Source organism: Labrus mixtus, chromosome 4 (assembly GCF_963584025.1).
Source record: "Labrus mixtus chromosome 4, fLabMix1.1, whole genome shotgun sequence".
NCBI lineage: Eukaryota > Metazoa > Chordata > Actinopteri > Labriformes > Labridae > Labrus > Labrus mixtus.
The window spans coordinates 3613001-3630216 of NC_083615.1; the positions used below are offsets into that span (position 1 = coordinate 3613001).

At 40.9% G+C, this 17216-nt stretch overlaps 1 protein-coding gene across 3 annotated transcripts in view; it reads left to right on the forward strand.

The window, feature by feature from the left end:
* LOC132972409 (isocitrate dehydrogenase [NADP], mitochondrial) overlaps nucleotides 1-17216 on the forward strand; it is a 375783-nt gene that overhangs the window by 215433 nt on the left and 143134 nt on the right. The gene's annotated exons all lie outside the window — the stretch shown is intronic.

The following is a 17216-nucleotide window of genomic DNA, read 5'->3' on the forward strand; positions in this document are numbered from 1 at the left end:
GGGATGCCTGGGCCACGTGTCTTCTAGAAAAGGAGCGTGTGGTCCAAATCCCCCTGCTTGATTTTGAAGTAAACATGGATTTCTTTGGCACTCTTCTACATACATATGCAGACATGAGTCAGTCCAAATTCACAGTATTTTTTTTTCTTTGAGAAAGGGTCAGAGCCAAGTACACACAGAGGTCAAATTCATGAGATGAGAGCTGAGAAAAAGAGAGTTGCAGAGCGTGCCACTAACTGGAGTGGGTTTAGATTTGTATGTTATTGCCCTTTGGAAGTATTAACCTATTTCTGCTCCAGCTTTGGGTGTGTATCTCTAGCAGGATGTGACTGAATCCAAGTTACCTCAAAGGATCAGGTTAAAGGTTGTCATGTTAAAAAAGTGTCCTCCCTTACTCTGAGGACGTGTGCTCCCTGGGAACAACATTTAACATTTTTCATTCTGGGATATGTGCCAGCGGCCTAAAGGTTTAGAGAATCATTTTGTTCAAGTTCTTTACTTTTTTTTAAATTAACTGTATTTGTTCAGTTGGTTTTCATGATTTAGTAAAATACAGGAACTGATTGGTAGTGGGGTAACAGAGTTCCCTGTTTGACTCAAAGTGGGAATGCTGCAGTACATAATCAGAATCTTAAGGAAGCACACCAAGAATACCTCACATTTGTGTGTATCTTTAGGGGGCGGCAGTATCTCAGTCTGTAGGAACTTGGGTTGTGAACCTAGGGTTGCCGGTTCGAGTCCCGGTGCGGCCCAAAGTATATGTTGCTTGAAGTTGGTCTTGTAGGCTGGAGAGGTGCCAGGTCACTTAACGATTACAGACAAGGTGCCCTTGAGCACACCAAACAGCTCATGGCACGCTCGCTGTGTAGCAGTGAACATCTCTCCATCAATGCATGTCCACAGGTCGAGTTTGTGCAAGTCGGGCCCATGCAAGTCGGGCTTTTTCTTTCCCTGCACCGACACTTTGGAACAGTTTACCTCTGGACATTAGGCAGGCTTGTTCTGTTGAGGTTTTGAAAGCAAAGTTAAAGACCCATCTGTTTATTGTTGAGTCATGATTTCTCTGTATGTGTTTCCTGTATTTTAACTGTATTGCTTGTACAGCACTTTGATTTAAAGCGCTTTATAAATAAATGTATTATTTTTTATTTATTATGGAGAAGCATGTCTCAATAACAGGGGATTCAAAATTAAAACATTGATACTGATTGTAGCCCCTTATAAGACTTTCAAAATATTACTTAATAATAATAATACAATAATAAATAAAATCCTAAGATTGATAGAAATGTAAGGCGTATGGTAGAAATGTGTGCTGATATTTCACTGTCATATGTTCTCCTTTTTATCACAGAAATAATGAAGCTACATTTTTGTAGTTTTAGAGTTCAGACGGATTTTGGCAAAGTTCCCAGAACATCTGCCAAGTTATGTAAAAAATCAGGAGCAAAGTCCAAAAAACAGCCCAGCGAGGGGTCCATTTGTCCAATTAGTGGCAGGGGCAGTTGATTGATGAGAACAAATGTCATATTGTCTATTGTTCAGTCTCTTTGAAGAAGCATTTGGCTTCGGGCTAAAGTCTGCTGAGGCTTGTCCTGTAAAATGAAATAGTCAAAGCAAGCTGGGTAACATTTTGGATTATAATTTGGTGTCATTTATGTGATTGGGGTTAAAAAAAAACCCCAATACTTTAGTCACACACACATGGATCCACATGCATATACATATATGCTGATTGTGCTTCTCCCCATTTGAACTTCCTACACATGTGTTGCTCTTTTGTGTTTTTATATCCCTACGCTTTGATAAATGGAGTATGAGTGAATAGAGAGGATTAGGCAATGCAACAGATGATAAAGAAACCCTAAGAATAGCCCCTTAATCCCCTCGTGTTTCCACCATTGGTTTTTTTCCAGGTGATCCTCCATTAAGGAGGATCAACCGCTCACTGTGGATGAGGAGGAGAGCCGCAGAAAAGATCTACTGCCTGCAGGTTTTTCAGAAGTATACGCCGTCCTGTGTCGTGAAGATTATTCTCTCCGCATAATTGTGACAGTTTAGCTCAAGTATAAACAGGAGAAGGTTGTGGAAGTTTGAGGAGGAAGTCTGTGTTATCAGAAATCATCGAGGAGCCGAAATTTCTCTTCGAGGATGTGAAGTCGTCTCTCATCCGGAGGGATTAAGGCTTGAAAAATTGGACACTTTCGCTGGTTGCATTATGTGTTTGGGATATGTAAGTGGACAGTAAATCACTTCACAGTTTGTGGTCCATGTTCCCTCTCTCATCTTCTTGAGGTTTTGGCTAAAAAAAACACTTGTCAGTTGGTAAAACAATGAGGGCTGAGTTATAGGGAAATGAGGCAAGAATGCAGAATTTCTTATAAACTCGGGCATTAATGTTCCATTAGTAGGCTCACGATCTCCAGTTGTTTAAGGAAAGAAACAACTTTCCCAACATGCATGTGGTTTCCTTGTGGGAGCGGGACTGTGCACAATCACACAAATTGTACATTAGGGTATAAAAGTAGTGCAATCTGTGAGTCATTTTTTTTAACAGTAATCGTGAAGATCTCCTGTGAGAGGGCAGTCAGCCAGGCCTGGTCACACAGGGAGCTTCACACGCACACACACACACACACACACACACACACACACACACACACACGCACGCACACACTCATGGAGGCCACTTAGCTTTAGTGCCAATAGAGTTGCAGTGATTAGCTTATCTCGATTACATGAGATGCCACCAGGCTTGTACTCTTAAACAACTGGAGCAGAGCTAATTATCAGTGATTGTAACTTGTTGATTATTAGGGATTAGGATCATTAATTAGATATCAGCTAGACATGTCAACGGAGATAAGAAGAATTTGAAAATCCTGAGAAAAATGTAGCAGACTTAAAAAAAAAAACCACAGAGAGCGTACAAACTCAACAGTTGAAAGTTTGTGTCTGTTAGTGGCAACTTCTATTTAAATAGTACATTTAATAACACAGATCATTTGTTTTGGATCATACTATCGAATGGAAATGTGACTGCTCTCTGCCTCACTGTTCAAAGAGACCTTAAGTACACGTACTAGTTCAAGGTCTGTCTGAGCTTTTCCCTTTTTCACTTTAGGAATGGTAACTATAAAGCGCCTTAATGTAGTGTGAAATGATGAAGCACGGACAACACACTAAAACTTCATTGCAGTTTTCTTACCAGTTATGGCTTTGTTTGCATGGCATGCCACCATTTGTTCCACCCATGTAATTTGATTGAGCAAGAGACATTCCATGAGCACTGATACACAGCGATCAGCAGCAACATTATTATTGTGTATGTTCCCCTTTTTCCACCAAAACAGCACTGATCCGTTGAGGCACTTTGTGATACCTCTCTATCAGAAACATCATTAACTTGTTCAACAATTTGAGCAACAGTAGCTTTTCCTGATAGATCAGACCACACAGACCAAGATTTTCTCCACACACCCATCATGGGACGTGGCCTCCCATGACCCTGTCGCATGCTCACTGGTTTTCCTTCATACAGGGGCAATGTGTAACTCTGACACCTAGTGTTTATTAAAACGGGCACTATAGAGTCCAAATTCAAAACATTGAAGAGAGCCATCTCCACCCGCCCCCCCTCCACCCTACAGTCTAGGTAAACGTAGGTTGCCATGTCATAACTTCAGTGTTTAGCCAGCTCTGCATCGATCTTGCAACCTTTCTGCATTCTAAGCTCTCACCATTTTTCAAAAAAATCTCCAATATTGATTTTAGTTTTTACCACGTTTCTGGTTGTGGAGCTTATTAGAAAAATGCAGAGGGTTCTTAGGTTGGGTAGAATCAGTTATACATGATTTACTCTGCTTGCCTGTGTCATAACCTGGCTCCATGACCATGACAAATATGAGAAAGAACACCTTAAATTGAGGTAACAATGATTTATTTGAACAACGCACCCACAACCGTAGCACAAACAAACATGGAATGAATGTGAATGTGTGGCAAGAGAGAGAGAGAGAGAGAGAGAGAGAGAGAGAGAGAGAGAGAGAGAGAGAGAGAGAGAGAGAGAGAGAGAGAGAGAGAGAGAGAGAGAGAGAGAGAGAGCGAGATCCACCCTGGGGTCGGGCTTTTATGCCCTGCAAGCAACAGGCCCAGGTGCTCTAGATTGGACCATCAAACTCCTCAAGAACTAGGGGGACAGAATCAATTAGTAATAGCCTGACTAAGGCAGTGACCGTCACACACCCCCCCCCTTTCATCGCTGTAACACCTGATGGTTTGTCGTTTGCCCGGGCAAACCAAGGAGAGTCCAAATCGGCCGTGTAGGGGTGCCTTAAAACCGCCTACGTCTCTGGTCAAAACAAAAACAGACCATCCCGCACCTGAATCAAGTCGATATTTAGATTGGACCTTTAAACCACTTTTGGTTGATACTGATCACTGCAGACGGAGAACACTCTAAAAGAGATGCAGTTCTGGAGATGCTCTGACTCCAGTCATCATAATTTGGCCCTTGTCAAAGTTGCTCACGTTCTTACTTCTTACTTACGTTCTTACGTTCTTCTTGTTCTTTTTCACCCCCCTTTTCCTGTTTCCAACACTTCAACTTCCGAGCACAAAATGTAATTTGCTGCCTTAACAAATCCCACACATGGACAGGTGCCATTGTAACGAGATGATCAAGACAATTCATTTAGTCTGGCAGTGAACAGTGTCAGTGTAGAACACAATATCACTGGAGCTTTTAACTACATGTGTCACTCCACCTGAAGAGGTCAAACATTACAGTAAACAACGTTTGTCTCGATTATTGGGCTAGTGCCTCAGAAGATATATGTGCGTAATACAAACTAAGTAAACTGTAGGAACAGAGGCAGATGTGCTGGAAAATGTTTGGGTTGCTTGGCAACAGTCCAGTTCCAGACAAGTCAAAGAACAAGTTATGTGGATAAGCAATCAAATAAGTATTTAAACAAATTGAATTCTAGTCTGCTTATTACCTTTTACTGTTGTATACTATTTGTAGAACTGTTATAAAAGCATGACATCGAGGTCGTTTGTATTGAGTTTCAGCTCGGCTGGGATTATCAACATTGACGTACAGCCTTGGTCCTGTGTCAGATTCACAGCCCTGCTTTATTCAGTACATTAGCACTCACTCATGTGTAGTTTCGCAGAAGTATATGACATTAAGATACACTATGGATGTCATTTAGGCACAGCTGGAAACATCTGTATGCTCTGTGGAGCAAGACCCCTGTACAAAATAAACTGGGAACCTTGTGATTTTTTTCCGTCAATGAATGTTTGGCATTACATACAAGAAAACTGCCAAAGTCATTTACTTTTGAGTCTGAAATATTATGAAACTTGTGCACTAACAGCTCAAAGGCAAATCTTTTTGTAGTGTTTAACTTGAATCATTTACTTGAAGCTATCCAATTTGAATACCATTTTGCTGAGAAGACAATTTTGCTGCACTCTTCATGAACGCCTCGCCTCGTCTTTGTTTGCGTTCTCTTTGTAACTTTCCATGAAAACTGTTTTTTCATCTCAATAATTATGAAACTTTAAAAAAATAAATTGGTTCCTCTCAGGCATAAAAACAAAAATCATTTTCTTTGTCACAACCCCATTAAGTGTTCTCGTTTCCTCTGCTGCTCACACACCGACCCAAAACAAAACACTAAAGCAGACTGCTTCTCCCTCACTAAATGAGAGGTAAACAGCTTCCACCATCACACTCAAGCAGTCTAAACAATAAAACCCACAGCCCCAATTAAATGCATTTCACAAATACACACACTCACTCACTCACACACTGCAGCACAAACATTTAGAAACTCAAGCAAGCCATACTGCTAAAGGTAAACACTAAACATACCGGCCCATTAGACGGCAACTAGAATTTAACACAGAAAGTGAGCGCACACTGAGAAAAGTTGTTACTCCTTCTCTCTCTGTCTCCAGTTTATTTATTTATGATTTGAGCTTGTTTCTCATAGTCAAGTGTCCAAGCGTGGGATTATTTATTTATTTATTTATTTACTGTGTCCCCAGAGAAACAAGCTCTACAGTAGAAGTTAAGGGACACGACAGTGTAAACAGCATCTGGACGTCTTGCAGCCGGGAGAAGAGAACGATAAACACACAAAGAGTAGTAAGAAATTAAAATAGACATAGTAAATAAGAACTTAAAATATTTAAAAAAATAAGAATAAGAAGAGATTTATACATTAAGAATTTAACGTAACATTCTTACTGGTTAAAAAAAATGAAAAATTAAATACAGCATTTATTCAGGCTTGTCAACTGTCAGCAGAAAAGTCAGCTTGCATAGAAAATAAAGATCAAGTATTTTGAAGTGCTGCACAATAATTTGGAATATCTTCTTTGAAATATGCACATTTGTTCTAAACACATCGCTAATGTCTGAAATGATTAGCACTAAAAAGAAACGAGTGATGTGAACGAGAAAGGCCTCCTTACTCAGCATTTGTATGTTTCCCCTGTTGGATGGAGGTCTGGGTATAACAGTGATTCTTTTTTGTATTATTTTGATGCAGTCAGGTGAAGTTTAAGATAGCTATCAGCTTACCGCAGAATACAGTGGCAATTTATAGGTGAAAAAAAAGAAGAAGATTAGGATGAGGAACATGCTGCGAACACAGGTACTGTATTATGTTCAAAATAAAGAAAAGCTGATGGACAGAAAATTTGAGTTAAAGCTATGTACGCTAAAAATCTGCTATACTTCACGTTGTAATTGTAATATAAAACAATGTCATCACATATGTTTTGCACATCATGCAGACATAGTTTCTAGCTTGTAAAAAAAAAGAAGAAATGGTTAATTTCCTGTCGTATGCAGCTATTCTAAAGTTGCTGGAAAAGCAATAGAAATACTCTCGCTGCATCTCCTCTTTCTGATTATTTCCTGTCTAAGCCCTGTGCTCAATAACACGCTGAACCAGCTTTTCCACTGTGAACATATAAAGATGTTCAAACTTTTTCTGTGTAGTGGAAATTCTTCTGCCGAGGAAATAACCAAAGGGGAAACCACAAATGCCTCGCTCAGGTATTCCCGAATGTTCAGAGAGAAGAGCTGCCAATATCAGCATCACTCTCTCTAAACTAAAGAATGTATCCTTACTGAGCGGCAGAGAAGAGGAAGGTGATGATCACGGAGGAGGGAGGGTCTGCTCTAGGAAATGGACAGCTGTTATCTTGCCATGTTTTGGAAGTATGACTGTTATTCTAAGTGGAAATCGTGAGGAGAAATGGGTGTAACAGAAATTCAGACTCACAGATCAACGATGTTAGGCTGCATTTCACATTCGATACAATTGACAGTGCATCTTGGAGATTTCCTTAACTGCCTGCTATAACTCCAACTTGTCACAAACATACTTCCCTTTATGTCAAATCGAGACACACTTTGTCCACTTTTTTTTTGGCACGGTACCCCAGACTAAATGGTTTAGCAAACGTCCGTCTGAAATCTTGATATTCCTCGAATTCCTCTCTGGTGAAATAAACATCTGTGGATCTCATCGGATAAGCCGAGAGCACTCCTTAGGAAAAGCAGAAGACCGAAGAGAGGACTGATAAGAGGAATCGAGTGTAAATGAAACCCTTCAAGGGGAGGAGGCTGACGTGCGGCCTCAGATGATCTGCGAGTCTTCAAACAAAACACATTCAACAACATCCTCCCCTGTGTAGTTTGTGCGTGTCTGTGTGATACAGCACAGCTGCGTTTTGTGTCTCTTACATCAGGGGAGTGACTCCTCCCTTGATCAGCTGTTATCACTTTAACATAAATCCTCAATCTTGCCGTAATGGTTTAAACACATGGGGGATTCAGGTGCTCATCCTATTATCTCAAAACAATAAACAGGGAAGATAGTTGATCACTTTAAACTGGATCCAAATGTCACATTATTATTTTTTTACCCTTTATGTGAGGTAGGAACCAGAGAAGAAACATTCTTATGTTCATATCTCTGTACATCTACAGTATGATGTATTCAAATCAGATAGATGAACAGACAAGACAAAACTCAAAGTTCCTAGTTATCAGACACGACTCCATGATGTTTTTCACTGGTCTTTACTTGAGTTGTTATCAGAGAGGGTCAGATGTAGGAAGTGAAGACAGAGGGCATTTGCACTCCACTTCCTGTAAGAAGGCTTAATTGTTGTGTGCCAGTAGGGACAGTAAAGATTCTTCTCTTGCCTCATCCTCTCTCTCTCTCTTGTTCACCTTCCCTTGCTCAATCTCCACAGGCTTTTTTTTTTTTTTTTTTTTAACTTGCTACATTGTTGACATATGATTCATATCTACACTTTGAGGCCATCAAACAGCGGGGGTAGAATAGATCAGGAGGGAGAGAGAGAGAGAGAGAGGACTGCAAATAGAGATGAAGAAAATGCCTGTGGCCCAACTAGGCTAAATTTACTGCAGAGTTCTCGCAGCTTATCAAACATCACAGTTCACTCAGCCAGGGGTGGTAAACATTGAGACAGGCCTCCTTTTAAAGATGGAGTCAGGATTTGAAATGCCAGAGTGAACAGTGTGGAGGTATGGTTCCAGCGAGCAAATGTCGTGTGCTTGAGTGTGTGGTAACCCCTAGAAAACATGTTGTAATACAAGTATTTATGATAATCAGGGTTTTGCATGTGCATTTTCAGGAAGCAAATGTGTGTATCCAATCAATACCCTTTGTGGATGTGTACATTTTAAGCACAACTGTACGTTGAATCTGTTGTGGTGTATGTGGGTGGGATGCAGGGCTTGCAGTGGGAGTATGCATTTCAGTGTGTCAGCTCTCTGCATTCCCTAAATGAATCATTTTAAATCACTGCTGCATCCTGTGCTGGCTTCAACGTGTAATTGTGGTCACTCAAGCATAAAGAGCAAGAGAGAGAGAGAGAGAGAGAGAGAGAGAGAGAGAGGGGGGCAGACAGAGGAGAAAAAGAACAAAATAGAGTGGGAGATGGAGTCTTTGATAACCTCGCTACCCTTACTGAAGACAGGAAACTTTTAGGTTTGGAGACGGCATGCTAATGAGTCTTTTGCTATAACTTTCCATCTTTTTTTTTTTTTACCTCAGCTGTTGCTGTTGTGAAATCCTGTCAACAAATACCAGAAATGTTGTGATGTTGTTAGTATTACAGAATCAGGAACCACAGTTCCTCAGTTCCAGCCTGCCAGTCCTTCTCTAGAAGTCAAAGGAGCATGCCAACATATAGTGGAGCCAAAGTTGGACTCTATATGATAAATGAGTGATACAGCATCAACCGTGTGCTTATTTCTAATCTTCTAATCGACGCCACTGATTTCCCCATTCAGCCGATATTATTTAGGCGTTCATTCCTGCAAATTTCACATTCCAACGATGGGATTCATTTACATGTCTTTCATAAATTCTCGAAGAAACGTTGACTGACAATGTTTGTGCTGTTGAAGCATGACTTCCATATCCCTAAAGTCTACCTCAAGTGTGTCTCTAATCTAATGGCTTCATTTGGGGGGAACAACACAGTGTTGACATCTTGTGCTGGCTGGCTGGCCTATTGGCAGCCATAAATCAATCTGTTACAATATTTCACACAATTGAGAGAAATTAAGAGCAGTTGAGCTTCTAATTATAAACACATTATTATTATTATTGGGGAACCTCGGCGTCATTACAGAGAAGTTCAATGTGTGCATCGTCGCAGTCCAAGCTGAGGTGATTTGGTAAGTCACTTACTTCCATAAACCTACGATTTAACTGACCAATTTGGACTAATTGCTAACAATTGGCAGCAGTTAGGAGTTTCAATAAAAGTGAGGCCACTCGCAGAACGCTTCGGCAGGGGCCTTCAATATGGGTTACATAGTTAAATGTGCAAAAAATCCCAGATTCCAGGAATGGCGGGAGAAATTAGAAATCACATGTGAGTGTATCTGTAAGTATTTGTGTAAGGAAATCTGTAATAAGGCCCTTAGAGGGAGTCTTGTGTGGCACAGTGACTGGCTGAATGGGCCAGACCACGCCATTAAAACACCTCCACCTCCATTAGGGCCATAATGAGTGTGCTGTGTCAGGGCTGGTGGAATACCGCGCTCTGGCTGCTATACCACACAGCGTACGCCTTCAGTGGAGAAGGAAATGAGAAGCGATTGGTACAATGACTCACTGTGCAGTGAAAGTGGCACTGGGACAAGCCAGAGATGTATGCTGGGAGCAGTGGCGGGGGGGGGGTTTCCATCTTTATTAACCTGCAAGATGTTGGTGCTGAAAACCTGGAAGCAGCGTGTTGCTTTTTGCATCTGTATGTGTGTGTGTGGCTGTGTATGGGAGCAATACAAGTAGCAGACTGTGTTTTAAAATATGGAAAAATCACTCTCTGGAAAAATTGCTCCATGTTTGAACGACTCTTCTAAAACTTTGCACAAGCTGGCAACACCAAATTGTGTCATTGAACTGTAATCTCAAATGGCTGATTACATGAATACAGATGGATTACTGTGTGGATTAGCATATAGAAAATATGTGCTGTTAAAAAAAAAAAGCTTAACAGCCTAAGCATGTGACACGGAATCAAACTGTACTTCAACATTGTTAAAGCGATGTTTATTTACATGGCAAGGGCAAATCCTCAGAAGTTAATTGTTTTGTAATCATATTATTGTAATTCTTACGTATGAATAAGTTGTTTTGCTGCTAGTGAAAACTGCGTGTTATGAGCGTTTGGGAGTCTGGGCCACACAGCCGCTTGACTTTGACACCGATATCAAAGGGAATTGGTCAATAAGTCGTGAAGAGAGGAAAGAAAAGGGTAACACGTGATAAAATTTGGAAAATGAAACCCCCTTTTCTCTGCTTTTCATTTGCGGTAATGGTCATTAGCGGACTGTGCTAGCCGTCAATAAAAAAAAATGTAACCTCTCAATCGCGGGGTCATAAGTTAGAACCAGTAGAAGGAGCTAGTTATAAATCTAGAGGGTTTTTATTTTTGTCCACATGGGATAGCTCATTAGATTGGAGCGGTGCAACTGAAACCAATACCATATGGCTGTTAAGAAAAGAAACTCAATTAGCAAGCTTACAGGGTCACACGAGGGCATCGAGTTTCAAGAGTGAGATGAACGGAAGGGAAAGAGGAAACTACATATTTAAGTGGACCAAAACAAAACTTTTTGTGTGTGTCTTGGTCTTTCTTCATAGTCCACTGCACAGCTCCTTCATTGCACCTTTTGTACATTTTGTGTTTTTATCTTTATTATTTACATTTTTAAATTCTGTTTTATATATTGTAATATCTTCTTATTCTGTATTATTTAAGTTGTTGCTAGTTCTGCTTTATTTACTTGTTAATTGTTTAACACCAATACACCAAGTCAAATTCCTTGTATGTGTAAATGTACTTAGCAATAAACCCCGATTCTGATTCTGATTCTGATTCTTTGAGGAATAAGAGACAGAACGCTTCTGTAAAAACACTTTTGAATACAAATTCTAAATTCTTACTGTTAAAGGCAGCACTGTATTTATTTGAGGATTGAAAAGGATCAATAACAGTCTCATTACTTTATACTAAATATGAAGCTACAGTCACTAGTTTGTTAGCTTAGCTTAGATTAGTTGAGCTTTGCATAAAGACAGAAAAAAAAAACAGACTACTAGCATTTTTTCTTGGAAGCTTACTTATTAACATGCATAACTAATTTGGCATTGCTGATGACTGGCTTTTTAAACGAGGGGAGTGAGCCCGGGCAAGCTGTTTCACCCTGCTTCCTTCCTTTATGCAAAGCCATGGACATTTTCTACCGGCTGTTTTGCAACATAATTAGCAGGGCTTACGTTGATTTTCGATATCTCAGCACAAATCAAACTGTTCAGATAAATGTATCCACGATTCTCCAACTGTTGAACAATCTCGGGTGGTTAGTTTAGTATATTAAGTTGCTTAGTTTCATCTTAGCTTTGGAAACTAATACCACATTGTTCTATATGTATTCCCATGAAATAAACCAGAATGAAGTGGTATCATCTTATATTAGGGGTCTTGACTATTCAATGGCAATATACTTTCATGGCAGTGGAGAACTATGACTTATGTTTATCCAAAGCAACGTACATCAGAAAATAAGTACAACTCAAGCAAGGATCTAGAAAGCAGGACACAATGCATAGAGGCAAATCACAACATCAACAGCTGTTCGTTAGAGTTTTTATCAGCATCAAAACCATCGTGATCATCATAATTGTCATCAATAATAGCATTAAGTGCGTAGGTGTTCATGAAAGAGCTGGGTCTTTAGCTTTTTCTTAAAGGTGCAGAGGGACTCTGCAGATCGAATGGAGTTTGGACGTTCGTTCCACCACCGGGGGGCGACAGAGGAGAAGAGTCTAGTCAGAGACTTAGGACCCTGTTGTGAGGGTTGGATCAGCTGGAAGTCTTATATTTGAACCATTAAAGTAAACAGAACAGGCCTAAAACTTTTGCTCCTCTGGTGAAAACACAATGCTGCTGCTGCTGCTAGACCTATACTCATCTGGCCTCAACCTGGACCTTAACTTTTCTCCAGGAAAAAACCAGGAAGTTCAGACACAGGGATAGCCCAAGGCTGGCAATCAGTCATGAGGTGTCTGGTGTGAGGTCATCTGTGTGTGTGCGTGCATACGTTTGTGTGTGTGTGTGTTTCTGTGTGTGTGCTTAGAGGATTGGTTTCCTACAGTAGCATGTACTGTATTAAGGTCGCACATAATCTCTGATTATCAAGATTGCCTCTATATAAGATATAACTGGGTCAAACCATTGTACTAGAGCTAATGAATAAACCTTTTTTGAAGCGACAACAATCAGCTCAGTATCGGCTCAGGGAAATTCGTATCCATCCTATAACCCAAACCCTTATGATGACTGAACAACAGTATCACGAAAAATAACTAGTAGCATATTTTTCCACTGTCTGTCATGTCTGTGATTTGGGAATTCAGTTTGATCCCTTGTTTCCAAGGCTACAGCATGGCAACATCAAATTAGAGGCCGTGCTCTGTCTGAGAGGTGGACACAGAAGCAGCGCTCGTATTCTCCCTCAGACAGTGTCGCCGAGGAAATCAACTGTTTGTGTTTCACTTCAGTATTTTGAATCTACAGGGGCTTCTTTGATGTCTTTGTTTTTTTTACCGCTTTATGCCACATCACTGCTCTGAAATGTGTCGATTCTTACATGAATTCAAAAGATCACCGTCCATTTTCAAAACAAGTTGCGTAACATCGGCTTCTTTAAATCAAATCGGCAGTTAAAGAGTTTTTTGTCACCCTTGTTCTGTCTTGCATTGAATTGTACACAGTGATTAAAACAGGAGACTTTGTTTACATTGATCATTCACAGTAAAACTGGAGCAGACCTCTTCCATCTCACAACGCCTCGGGGTGCAGCGGAGGAACACAAGCTGTCAGCAAAGGGAAAAAAAAAAAGAGCACATCCTGCCGCCTGTGGTATGTGTCGTTAGTTAGAATTGAAATAGATTCAATCCCTCTGCTGACGGTCTGCAAGATCAGATTTTGGCTACACAGCAGTAATAAATCACATTAATAAGGAATGTATTTCATTTGATTAGCTTCCTGCTTCATGCGCGCACACACACACACACACACATACACACAAGATGCTTGCATTTTTCATGCAGTGCCCTGGAAATTATTATAGTGCTCAGGTTAAGTCATATACAGCTTGATACATCCCACCTGTGGCTGACATATTGACTGAATGAAAGAACAGAGCAGAGGTCTGTAAATGTACACTCGTCCTGCTGTTTATAACTTACTCGTACCCTCCGTCTGCCTTTGTCTCCCTCCCTCGAAGCCGCTTTCGTCAGGCCATTCTAGAGCTGGTATCTTTGGTCAATGTAGCGAATCATTATACATGACACATCCGCCTTTCATCATACCTCTCCACCGTGCGCCGAATGTGCAATTATGCGTTTCGTGGTGATAGAGTCTAATGTATAGAGCAGATTGTTTTCATAGTGTCCCCATTACCAACAGCCCGTGTAACAGTTCTGAGAACGTTTATAACATAATGTTAATTTAACTGCTCAGAATACAGCAAATTATGAACGTTTAGACATCCACCTTTCTTAAACACACATGGGGTCAGTGCCCTCAAAGCCATCTCGTCTAAACTTATTGCACAATTTGAAATTCCCCCCACTAAGGAAACTATTTTTTAATTCGTAAAACCTCTTGTTTTATGTTGTGCAACAATTTCACACAAACTGCATGAGTGCATTCTATTTCGGCTGTGTTAGCGTCTTCCGGCTTACAAGAATGCACTTTTTGTTTTCTTGACGAGGGCCGTATGAGAAAAATCCACCTAACACACATTAATGTGTTCAACATGTGGCGAGCCAGCAGAGAGTTGATTAGCTTGACAAAAAAAAAAAAAGAATAAAATGAGGGGAAAGAGCCAGTCGCTAATTAACATGTTTAATCTGTCAAAGTGTCAAAGCAGCGAGACGTTGTATTACTGATGCAGGACTCGTTCTTGGCCGTGTACAACGGCTGTCTGTTTTGGATATTGGACTAAACAACCAATGTCCAACCGTCCATTATCTAAACTGCTTATCCTGTCGCAGGGTTTGCAGGGTTTGGAGCCGATCCCAGCCGTCATTAGGCGTGAGGCGGAACACACTCCGGAATGGTCTCCAGTCAATCACGGGGATGACATATATAGACAAACAAACCTTCATACTCACACTCACACACACAAGGGCAATTAAGAGTCACCAATCAACCTAACGCGTGCGTCTTTGGATGGGTGGGGATAGCTTAAGTACACAGAGAGAACCACGAGGGGGGTCTCTCCGTGCTCTGAGACGACAACACAACCGACTGCACACCCATCAGCCGTAACATTATGACCGTCAGTGCCTAATATTGTGTAACTTCCTCGACAGACATGAGCTCCACTAGACCTCTGAATGTTTCTACAATTCTACAATTCACTTAGCAGACGTTTTTATCCAAAGCGACGTACATCAGAGAGTAAGAACAACACAAGCAAGGATCTAGAAAAAAGGGAACAATGTCAGTAAGAGCAAACGATCAGCTTTGAGTCTGATTGGACACACAGGTGCTGACAGGAAGTGACCAGAGGCAAAGCACAACATTGAGGGCAGTTCTTGAGAGCTCTAATCAGTATAGAAACCATCTTATAAGTCGTCGTTATCAAACAAAAACCATCGTCATTACCATCATCATCATCAATAATATGGAGACCATCATCATTAAGTTAGTAGGTATTCATGAAAGAGCTGGGTCTTTAGCTTTTTCTTAAAGGTGCAGAGGGACTCTGCAGATCACATGGAGTTTGGAAGTTCATTCCACCACCGGGGGGCGACAGAGGAGAAGAGTCTAGTCAGAGACTTAGGACCCTGTTGTGAAGGTTAAATCAGACGCCTTTCATTGGCAGAGCGTAGTGGGCGGGAGGGAGTGTAGACCTGGATGAGAGAGTTACAGTTGTGTAAAAATGTGTGCTGTGTTAACTGGCACGTGGATCGGACTTGGTTGACCAGCACATCCCTCAGACGCTTGTTAGAATGACATCTGAGGATTTGGAGGCCAAGAAGTCGATATCTTGAACTTAATGTTCATTCATCCAGGCACCTTCTTCCAATTGCTCTGTGGTCCAGTCCTGAAGCTCACATGTCCATGATTGTAGATGCTTTCAATGAGGGTTCACGGGGTCAGGGGGCCTTGGCTGCCAATGACTCCGTCGCAGAGTCAATGGTCGTTCTTCCATTGGACAACTTTTGGTAGATACTGAAAACTCCAGACCGTGAACACTTCACCAGACCGGCCTTTTTGGAGATCTTGCCCTTACCTGCTTCCACTCTACATCAGCATTTTCAAGGTCAAAATGTCTTTTGCTGCCTAAAATATCTCATCCAGGTGCAAGAGAAGATCAATGTTATGCACTTTCCTGTCAGTGTTCACAGTGTAATGGCTGATTGGTGAACAGCTCCAGAGAGGCGGACAATAACAACAATATTTCAGCTTTTATTGGATTTGGATATGAAACTGTGATCAAGCAAAACAAGTTGCATTTCCTTACTTACTTTAGGGTTTTTTGCTTTACTTTTTTTTCTCTTTCTCTTCTCTTTTCATTACAATGTGTTTTCACTTTTGTATTCTCCAATTTTCCAAAGGTTAGAGGTAATCAAGGACAGTTTTTTCACTCCATGCGCTGGCTTCAGAAACCTTTACGACACCTGGCTATTCATATGGTCAGTCTCTTTATAATACATCTGGGTTTTTTTTTCTTAGAATTGAGCCAAGAATGGGGAAAAAAATAGATAACAATTGCACAACAAGCAAAACTATGCTTTGAAACAGCATTCCCCTGTTGAAGGGGAAAACCTTGCCCCCAGGTGGTTCCAGTATAGTGCAACAAAAAAAATGTCCTAACAGATGATTACTACTTTTCCTTTCAGGACTGCAAGTTAAAAGGAGTGCTTGAAGAAATCTGGGGGCCCGGAGATAGACATGTCAAGGATTAAACAAGTCTATTGTGTTAGAGCAGCCTTTGAGCTGTTGACAAAAATCTTTAAGCTGCACCGCTGCTGACTTTGGCCACAGCATTTTTTGTAGACTCCATCAGTGAATGTCAGTTTTTGTAAACCTGTTTTCATGGACTCACTCTCCTCTATGGGGCCCGCACATTTTATTATGACTTTTAAAAAGGGAAGTGCTCTGTTGACTGCTTATTCCGAAGAGCTGACGCGGTCCCTCTTGGGCCATGCGGACCGACTGGAAGGAATGAAAGGACAGATGGTAACAGAAAGAAGTGAGACCTTTGATGTGGGGTTAGTGATAGAGCTTCAGGGTTGATGTGTTTGATGTCTGTGAGCTGGACTGAGTCCGGTAGGTCAACCAGTCAAAGGCAGAGCCCCACACCTGGAACATTGTAAAGTAGTTGTATCAAAGGGTACTGCAGAAGCATACATGACAAAGTACAGTCAGTGATTGATTTTTTCATTTATCCACTCACTATTAACAATGTTAGCTTTTTTTTTATTGTATTAATCGTTCTTCAAAAGAATTCAGCCACTGTTTTTTTGATAACACATGACGCAAATATGTACAGAAATGTAACTCAGGTCTTTGTTTTTCTAAAAGTGTTTACCTCCAGATGTTAACTTCATTAAAGAGGTTTT